Source organism: Ascaphus truei, chromosome 18 (assembly GCF_040206685.1).
Source record: "Ascaphus truei isolate aAscTru1 chromosome 18, aAscTru1.hap1, whole genome shotgun sequence".
Lineage (NCBI taxonomy): Eukaryota > Metazoa > Chordata > Amphibia > Anura > Ascaphidae > Ascaphus > Ascaphus truei.
In genome coordinates, this window is record NC_134500.1 from 38,421,698 (window position 1) to 38,431,951 (window position 10,254).

Here is a 10,254-nt window from a genome sequence, read left to right on the forward strand (position 1 = left end):
CTCACACATTCACACATTCACACATTCACACATTCACACATTCACACATTCACACATTCATACTCATACATACACACACTCTCATACTCTCACACTCTCACTCTCTCACACACTCTCACACACTCACACACTCTCACACACTCTCACACTCTCACTCAGACTCACACTCAGACTCTCACACTCAGACACTCAGACTCAGACACTCAGACTCTCACACTCAGACTCTCACACTCAGACTCTCACACTCAGACTCTCACACTCAGACTCTCACACTCAGACTCTCACACTCACTCTCACACACACACTCACACACACTCACACACACTCACACACACTCTCACACTCTCACACTCTCACACTCTAACAATCTCACACACTCACAAACTCACACACTCACAAACTCACACACATATTCACACTATCTACACATAATAATAATATGGGCATGGTAAGCCTCTATAGCATTCAATGGGCACCCTAAATACAATACATTAATACACAAGACACACAATAATAAAACATAACTAAACTCCAAAAACCACACCACTAAATAAAAACAGTAGCCAGCTAATTCAATCAATACAAGCAATAACAACATCAACAATGAATTCATTAAACCATTAACCAATCAAACCAATTAATTCCTAAACCAACTCAAAATGAATAGTAACACTAACCAATCAAAACAATTAATTACTACAACATTAATTAATTTAAATAGTAAAATAGAAAGAAAGAAATTCAAACAATATCTGAAATAACCATAAAATGCATTAGCTAACATAATACAACATTAACTAAAAACGAACACCAATCGCAAACTATTTATTACCATTAAGCATGAAAAAACAAACAATCACATCCACATAATACTGCTCCGGAAGCTTTTATTCGAAGTAATCACCGGCTTGTACCTGGCATGTTCCTGGAATGCCACGCTGTTCACCCGGAGCATGCCGGGCTCCCAGCCAGGGTAATGCCCGGCTGACGCGCGGTTGATGTGTTTATTGATAATGGTTCGGATTTTAATAGGCTGCAATGCTTCGCGTGTCCGCCAGATGGCATAAATTCATGAATTGTAATGCGCCGAATCAGTAATGTGTTGGCTTGCAGGTGTTTCGTTTAAAAAAGATACCGTACCACAGTGTGCTATTGTAACTTGGCCTTGGCCTTGAGACTGAAGGAAGAGGTTGCAAAAATGTATCAATTTAGGCTTTTCATATTAAAGAAAGACAAAGACCAGTTTCAGTTTGTGTTACACTATTCTCCAGAGACCCACCCGCCATGAGTGTTCAAGTGCAGCCTGCTTTCCAAAAACCTGACAGAAGTTACGCGTATTTGATATGGGCCGCGATTAATGCAACAGATGATAAGATGGCAACAGTTGCTCAAATTTATCAGTATTTTATCGAAAACTATGACTTTTACAAATTTTCGCCAACTCCTCATACGTGGAAGCGTGCAATAAGGAAAAGGTTATGTAGTGATCCCTGTTTTCACCGTATTGAGCCCCAATTTGTTGGAGGCTATTGGTGTGTGTCACTGGATTTTTCCCGTATCTATGATCATGGAGGCGGCAAAAGGCAAAGGGTCGTGTTAAAACCAACTAAGAAGCGACAGTCGCTGCCAAGCAATGCACCAGCACCAGCACCGGCTTCCAAAGACGGTCCCACTGTCAGTGAAAACCCTGAGCCTGAGGCTGAGCTGGATTTGGCGTTCAGGTTTGATGAAGCTTGCATGTACCTAAGCGATTTCCAGCCTCACCTACTGACTACAGGTGGACTAGTCCCGCTGCCAACTATCGACGTGGATGATGAAGAAAGCTGGACTGGCAGTGGACCGGCGCCGGCGCAAACTGAATGAGAAATTCAATGGTGAGTACTGCCTTGTTGTCGTATTATTTTGGTGGGGCTGGCTGGGTACTTCTTTAGGGGGCTGACCATTACTGTACATTAAAACTTTTCTTTTTGTTTTTTCTCAGAAAAGAAAACGGCTAATGGGGGGATTTCGATGGATAATATTGTACTGTATGCTGATGTTTTCCGGCCGTACAGTATACTGTGTAATAAACCCGAATAAATAAAACTATGCATTTATTCTAAATGTTCAGTATCGTGTCATTATTTGTCTTCCACAGTATACTGTACAGTGGTATACAGTGCCTAACATCTATGGGAAAAAATAATTTTATTCCTAGGTGCCCTAGAACAGAAGTTCCCACGCCAATTGCCCGTGAACTTGACCGCGGCCCTAAGTAGTTCCCACGCCAATTGCGCGAATATAATGTAAAATAACCCGTTCTGTGGGTCTGAGCGGGTTGAAATTTACCTGGTCCTCATGCAGGAGGACCCTTGCCATAGTGGCAAAATATCAGCCTTGCACGACCCCCGGAACCGGAGGTACCAAAAGACAGTTTAAAAGCACATTACCAAAGTGGCTTTTTTTCTGCCATGCAAGTCAATGGCAGAAACCTGAACTTTAACATCACCCTGACTCCGTTCTGTTGCCACGAGAGGGTTGCAATTTGCCATGCAATCCTGCCGCAACTAGGACTACATGGTGACGGAATCTGAGCCCTCTAGGTCGAACAAAACCGGAGTTGTGGGTTCCAGGTTTCTGCTCATTCTGACTTAGCCGTTTCAAAGCTTTCTCCGCCATTGCGCTCAATGGTAGGACCCTCCTCGCCGGCGCGACCCTTTCTCGCCGCCATTACTGCTCGGACCCTGTTGGGGTCAAGTGAGGGGGTTCCTAACATGTAGGGGCAAAATGAATTTTATTTCTAGGTGCCCTAGAACAGAAGTTCCCACGCCAATTGACCTAGTTCCCACGCCAATTGCCGTAGTTCCTACGCCAATTGCGCAACAAGGCAGTAAAAAAACAGTGCAGCAAGCCTCTACATTTGTTACACTGGCAAAGGAGCAAATGGAAACAATGTGAGGCAATTCAACATGGTCTTTTATTGGTGGAGTCAGTACAAAAACATTTATTTACAAATACTGTACAATGTTGAAACATTTAAAGTGCACAGCACTTCTAACCATCAATACACAATAATACATTCTGCAGCCTTTATTAAATTCTTCTGCCACATCACATTTTTGGTGCATGGGGCACAGGGAGTTAAAGTGACTTGCTTTTTATGTACTGTATTTGGGGGTTGTCTTTGGGGGTTTATTCATCAAATTATTATGATGAACTGCCTTTTGAAATGACACTGCTGTTAACTATTTCAGCCACACACCTCCAGAGTTTTTAATCCCTCCCTAGCCAAGCATATTGCCACTGTGTTCTTAATCCGCCCATAGCCGAGCTACAAACACAGTACGCCTGCGTCTAATCACACCATCTCCCTCCCCCAACCCTTAGAGGCCTGTTGTTTGAACAGTAATGCTTTGGAAAAACCCCTGACGAATTTGAAATGTAAATCTGATGTGCAAAGCACTGTGAGAATTGAGAGTACACTGAGACAGTATTTCATCAGGGTGTGAAAATATTTGTCAGTCACTATGGTTTACAGTCACATGTTTTTAATACAATACAGTACATTCTTTAATATCTTTAAAATAAAAATATATAAATCCTGGTATAAATCCTGGTAAAATATTTTATAAATAAATAAATAAAATAATTCATTGGTGCACTGTACGGGTGGCTGTAAATGATTATGATTCGCAGGAAAGTGAATAAATATTTATTTTATTTTATCAGGAACCAAAAAATACAAATATAAAAATAATCAGGAATAATACATACAGTAATGCAGTCTTTATTAAGTTATTTTGGCAACTTGAAATTGGATAACCATTTGGAAAACCTTTTGTAAAACACGAGGAAACATGAGTAATGCACATTTATAAGAATATTATTTAATACTACAGTATATACAGTACAGTACTGTAATGTACAGTACTGTATAATATACTGTACTGTATAGTAAAATTATTTGTTCTTTAATCTTTATCTTTTCCTCATTCTGTCTGCGGTACAGTACTGTAGTTCATTGAGAGAGGAGAGGTTTTGTGTACATCATTGCTGCTGTTTATATACTGTACATTTGATTGTACAAGCAGATTTGACTGGACACGACGCCCCCATCCCCCTAGGCCACCGTTTTTCCTGGAACGACAAGAAAACCAAAAATTAGTGCAGTTACTGTACTGTATTATGGCAGAACTTCTGTAGGTGGCTGGTGCAGCTTTCTATGGAAAGAAAAAAAATGGGGCAGTTAGAAGGCAGTTAGTGTAGTACTGTCAAACTAGTGTACTGTATACTGTACTGGAACTACTGTAAACTCTGACTACTGTTAAATTCTATATACTGTAACCTGATGGCTGGTGCTGCTCGCTCTGTAAAGAAAAAACTAACTACTGTATACTCTTACTATCTGGAAAGAAAAAATCCGTGCCATACTTGTAACATACTGTACATACAATACTACAGCACAGTACTACTTTCCTGACTTAGTTCAGTTACTGTACTGTACTGTATGTGCGTACTGTATTATGGCAGAACTACTGTAGGTGGCTGGTGCAGCTTTCTCTGGAAAGTAAAAAATGGAGCAGTTAGTAGGCAGTTACTGTAGTACTGTCAAACTAGTCTACTGTACTGTATACTGGAACTACTGTATACTCTGACTATCTGGAAAGAAAAAATCTGTGCCATACTTACCTGTATCATACTGTACTTACACTGTACTTACACAAGCACTGTACTACTTACCTGATGCTTGCCCATTACGCGCGATGACAATGGACAACACAGTGGCAATATGGTCTATATATTTATTGCAGCGTTCCACGGTGAGTACATCGTTCCAAAAACTTAGTATGCCTTTCAACAACACGTCCTTTTTGGAGGGTTTCGTCACTTTCCAGATATGGTCCTCCCGCTGATGCCAGACCATTTCGATCGGATTGAAGTCTGGCGATCTGTCATTGGAAAGAAAGGACAATTGGTTTAAGAGCTAAAAACAGTGGGGAACAAAAATGGGACACGGTATACTACACTTACTCCGCTGGCGTCTTCACCCAGTTGATGCCGCGCTCAAGGATATGCGCCGTTGACGCAGTGTGCTTGGGATCGTTGTCCTGGTAGAAGCGGTGACCATTAAGGAAGTCGCGTGTGATGTATTGCACTATCTCGGGCACAATGTTGTCTTGGAAAGCTTTATTCATGATTCCTATAGCAAGAAAAGAAAAGTGTTCAAAAAAACTGCACAATAGTACAGTACAGTGCATACGGTAAGGCAACACTAGTCAAGTACAGTGCATTAGGCGACATTATATTTGATACATTTTACCTTCAAAGATGACAATGCATCCCGGTCCACGCCTAGAGATGGCACCCCACACATGCAGCTTCACAGGGTGTTTTGGCCGCGGCTTCAAAGATAAGCGGCCTTTTTTGTGGAACGCAAATCTTGCAAATCTCTCCAGCGACACAGTAGACTCATCAGTGAAGATGCAATCCTGGAAAGTCTCCCCACTGTCGATCCATGCCTGGGCCTGGACCACTCTTTTGATTTTGTTTGCGTCCCGTATCATGGGGTACGCTCTGTACGCTCTGTAATGACAAGGAAATATTTTTTTTAGCGGCACAGTGCAGTACAGTTTGCTAAACAACACTTTTACCTCCTGTACTGTCCAGTACTAACCTCACACGTCCATATTTCCATCCAATGCTGCGTCTCATCTTCTTTATGCTGGTCTCGGATACAGTCAGATTGTGCTTTTCCTGCAGAGTGTTTTTAACCCTTAATGCACTCCTCTCATCATTCTCCTCACTTATTTTGTCCACCAGAACAGTTGTCTCCCTACAATGTAAAGAAATTATATTGTTTTATTAATATGCAGCAATATAAAATGTATGTATTAATATTCAAAACAAATATACTGTTGTAATATAAATATAAATATACAGTACATCCTATCCAGTATATACCGTTGTAAGATTAATTGAAATATACAAAAAATGTATACTGCTGTACTATTAATATAAATAGACAAAATATATATACTGTTGTACTATAAATATTAATATTCAAAACAAATATACTGTTGTAATATAAATATAAATATACAGTACATCCTATCCAATATATACAGTTGTAAGATTAATTGAAATATACAAAAAAATTATACTGCTGTACTGGGGGGCGCGGGCAGTTGCAGTGGCCCCGCGCTCTTCCCCCAGGCATTTAAATTAAATGCCGGGGGATCGCGTGAGGCCCCTGCAACTATTTACTTACCGGGATTCAGCCGTCTGTGCTGTGTCGTCATGGCAACGCGGCGTCAATAGACGCCGCGGCACCATGTGACCTGATGTCACACGCCCACGCAGCGTCATCTGACGTGAAAGAAGGTAGGCAGGGGGGCGTGAGAGCCGGGGCAGAGTGACAGGGGGGCGCAGCACAAAAAGTTTGCGCTCCCCTGCTATACAGTATATACCGTTGTAAGATTAATTGAAATATACAAAAAATGTATATTGCTGTACTATAAATATAAATAGACAAACTACTGTATGTTGTAATATAAATCAACAGAAATAACAACAGTATTACAGTAGGTACAGAACTGTACTGTAGATGTACAGTACAGTTTTCTATATTTTTTTTTGTTAAGTTTTATAAATATACTTACGTGTTTGTTACCCTTGGTGCCTTATTCCGGTCTCTGTTTTTTCCTTGTACATGATAGCTCACGGTGGTTAATGGCACAACGAGGTCAGAAGTAGCTAACCAGCGTTGGATAGCGGCAATTCGGTGTCCGCTCCTGTACATCTCCTTAATTCGCATGCTGATATCCTTTGAAATCTTTTTAACAGGCATTGCTGCGAGTAGAATGAAATACAGTACAAACACAAGAATGTATATTCGATGTTTAGTCGATGTGTATTCTATGTGCAGTCAATACACAAAATGGATGGTGTATTTATACGGTGGTAATGACACACGCCCACTTTCAACACCTGTACCTGGCCGCCATGCATAAAAGGTCACACACTGTGCATAGGCCACCACTCCATGATCTTTATCTGAACTTGCCCAGATACTGTACTGCATTGTGCCACCTGCTTCCATGGAGCATCCCCGGTTCTATGGACGCAAGAACCCACTCACCTCTGCCGTGCCTGTCATGCTGAAAAAGCAAAAGGCAGGAGCCGTTTCCACGCCAAGGGCAAAGCAACAGGCTAAGGCCAATAAAGAAAACCTTCTGCTGACCCCAAAGGTTAAGGGTTTTCTTAGACGTAAGCCTCATTATGTCAAGAAGATATACGGTGATGTACTCTCGATGCAGAACGAATGGCAGCCAACCCATCGGACCCGCAGACCACTTCCTCCCATATGCTTCGACGACTCTGCTGTAGCTGTCCCGGAAATCTTCATCCCATCTTCTCCACCCCATCTTCTCCGGTTCCATCTGACGATGGGTCACTGTCTCCTTTGCGCTTAGACGACTCTGCTTCTCGCCCGGAAATCCAAAGGTCACCTTCTCCATCCCTCTTCGACGACGCTGCCGCTTCTCCTCTACCGGGTATCCACAGGTCACCTCCTCCACTCTCCATCGATGCCGCTTCTCTCCATGGAACCCCCAACTCATCCTCCGTTGCACCCATCCCCCCAGATGTCCAGACGCCATGCACAAGAAGCAGCTCGTTGGACCGGATTCTGAATGGGATAAGTGTGGATCTCCCCGGGAATTCTAATGTGCTGGCAAAGATAGATCTGCTTCTGGAGACCATGCTAAATGTGGAGCAACGGATGCTACAAATGGAGCAACGGATGGATTATCGGATGGAGTAGATAGGGGCTGACATTGCGGGCATACATTATTTGCTCGGTGCTAATGCCCCTGTTTCCCCGATGCCGGAGCAGGAGGGTGACATGGATGGGATGAATGGACCTTCGACCCCCTTCCATCACCAAGCGCCCCCCCTCCACCACAAGATGTAATGTACATGTATGCCGTGAGGAGGACATGACAACCCCGTCAAGACCACGCCAGGAGACAACACGGCGACCACGACCGGAGTAAAGCTTCCTCCCTGACATCCTACCATCGCCTGTCGCCATAAGCACACCCGTTCCCAAAAGACCTACACCCGCTCGCATCGAAACAGTGTCCGACATCACCCTGTGCGATCTGCCACTGGGGCTCAGGGAGAAGTATAGGGTGATGAGTGCTGGTGTACCCCACAAGTATGCCTTGATCATTTTTAAGCACCATGTTCCCTACACGTTGTACTGCGAGTGGGTGTTCAAAGTGAACTACGATGGGAATCGCGTAAAAAAGGCCTTTCCTGCCAATTTAAGGAAAAACATTGTGGAAGAATTTCGGCGCTTTTATACAGTTACAGATCCTGTAATGAAAGGCGTTCGAGACTGCATTAATGGCGTCTTGCGCCATGCAAGGAATCGGCCATGGATGGACAATGTGGAGGACTGTCAGTGAGACCATACTGTTGTGCTGAACTGTATTGTACTGTACATGTTTTGCCTTACAGTACCTGCTGTACTTAAACAAAGGAGATGTTGATGTGTGTTTTTTTTCACAGGACATGCACAACTCCAGTCCCTGAGGGCCGCAAACAGGCACGGTTTTCAACATTGCCCTGAAAACCTGCCCTGTTTGCTGCCCTCTAGGACTGAACTGGTGCCGGTCTGACTGACAGTGTTGTGCACCGTCCCACTGTACTGTACTGTATACAGTACTGGGTTTCTTTAATAAAGGAGATGTTACATAAAATGTCACTTTAACTCCCTTTGCCCCATGCACCAAAAATGTTTTGTTTTGTTGATGTTTTGAATTGCTGTGCACTTTAAATGTTTCAACATTGTACAGTATTTGTAAATAAATGTTTTTGTACTGACTCCACCAATAAAAGACCATGTTGAATTGCCTCACATTGTTTCCATTTGCTCGTTTGCCAGTGTAACAAATGTAGAGGCTTGCTGCATTGTTTTTTTACTGCCTGGTCGCGCAATTGGCGTAGGAACTACGGCAATTGGCGTGGGAACTTCTGTTCTAGGGCACCTAGAAATAAAATTCATTTTGCCCCTACATGTTAGGAACCCCCTCACTTGACCCCAACAGGGTCTGAGCAGTAATGGCGACGAGAAAGGGTCACGCCGGCGAGGAGGGTCCTACCATTCAGCGCAATGGCGGAGAAAGCTTTGAACCGGCTAAGTCAGAATGAGCAGAAACCTGGAACCCACAACTTTGGTTCTGTTCAACCTAGAGGGCTCATATTCGGTGACCATGTAGTCCTAGTTGCGGCAGGATTGCATGGCAAATTGCAACCCTCTCGTGGCAACAGAACGGAGTCAGGGTGATGTTAAAATTTAGGTTTCTGCCATTGATTTGCATGGCAGAAAAAAAGCCACTTTGGTAATGTGCTTTTAAACTGTCTTTTCGTACCTCCGGTTTCGGGGGTCTTGGAAGGCTGATATTTTGCCACTATGGCAAGGGTCCTCCCGCATGAGGACCAGGTAAATTTCAACCTGCTCAGACCCACAGAACGGGTTATTTTACATTATATTCGCGCAATTGACGTGGGAACTACTTAGGGCCGCGGTCAAGTTCACGGGCAATTGGCGTGGGAACTTCTGTTCTAGGGCACCTAGGAATAAAATTATTTTTGCCCATAGATGTTAGGCACTGTATACACTGTACAGTATACTGTGGAAGACAAATAATGACACGATACTGAACATTTAGAATAAATGCATAGTTTTATTTATTCGGGTTTATTACACAGTATACTGTACGACCGGAAAACATCAGCATACAGTACAATATTATCATCGAAATCCCCCCATTAGCCGTTTTCTTTTCTGAGAAAAAACAAAAAGAAAAGTTTTAATGTACAGTAATGGTCAGCCCCCTAAAGAAGTACCCAGCCAGCCCCACCAAAATAATACGACAACAAGGCAGTACTCACCATTGAATTTCTCATTCAGTTTGCGCCGGCGCCGGTCCACTGCCAGTCCAGCTTTCTTCATCATCCATGTCGATAGTTGGCAGCGGGACTAGTCCACCTGTAGTCAGCAGGTGAGGCTGGAAATCGCTTAGGTACATGCAAGCTTCATCAAACCTGAACGCCAAATCCAGCCGATCCAGTCTGAAATTCGCGGAACTAGCCAACTTCGAATAAAGTTGGTCGCCACTGTAAACTGAAATAAAAAAAAGCAACAGCAATACCAAGCCAGAAATGCCCCCCAAATATTGTCATAATAATGTATTAATCTGTACCCTA

The 10,254-nt window shown here is 43.1% G+C and overlaps 1 protein-coding gene across 2 annotated transcripts in view; it reads right to left on the reverse strand.

Moving 5' to 3' along the window:
- Nucleotides 1-10,254, reverse strand: part of LOC142469173 (uncharacterized) — a 176,299-nt gene that overhangs the window by 141,198 nt on the left and 24,847 nt on the right. The gene's annotated exons all lie outside the window — the stretch shown is intronic.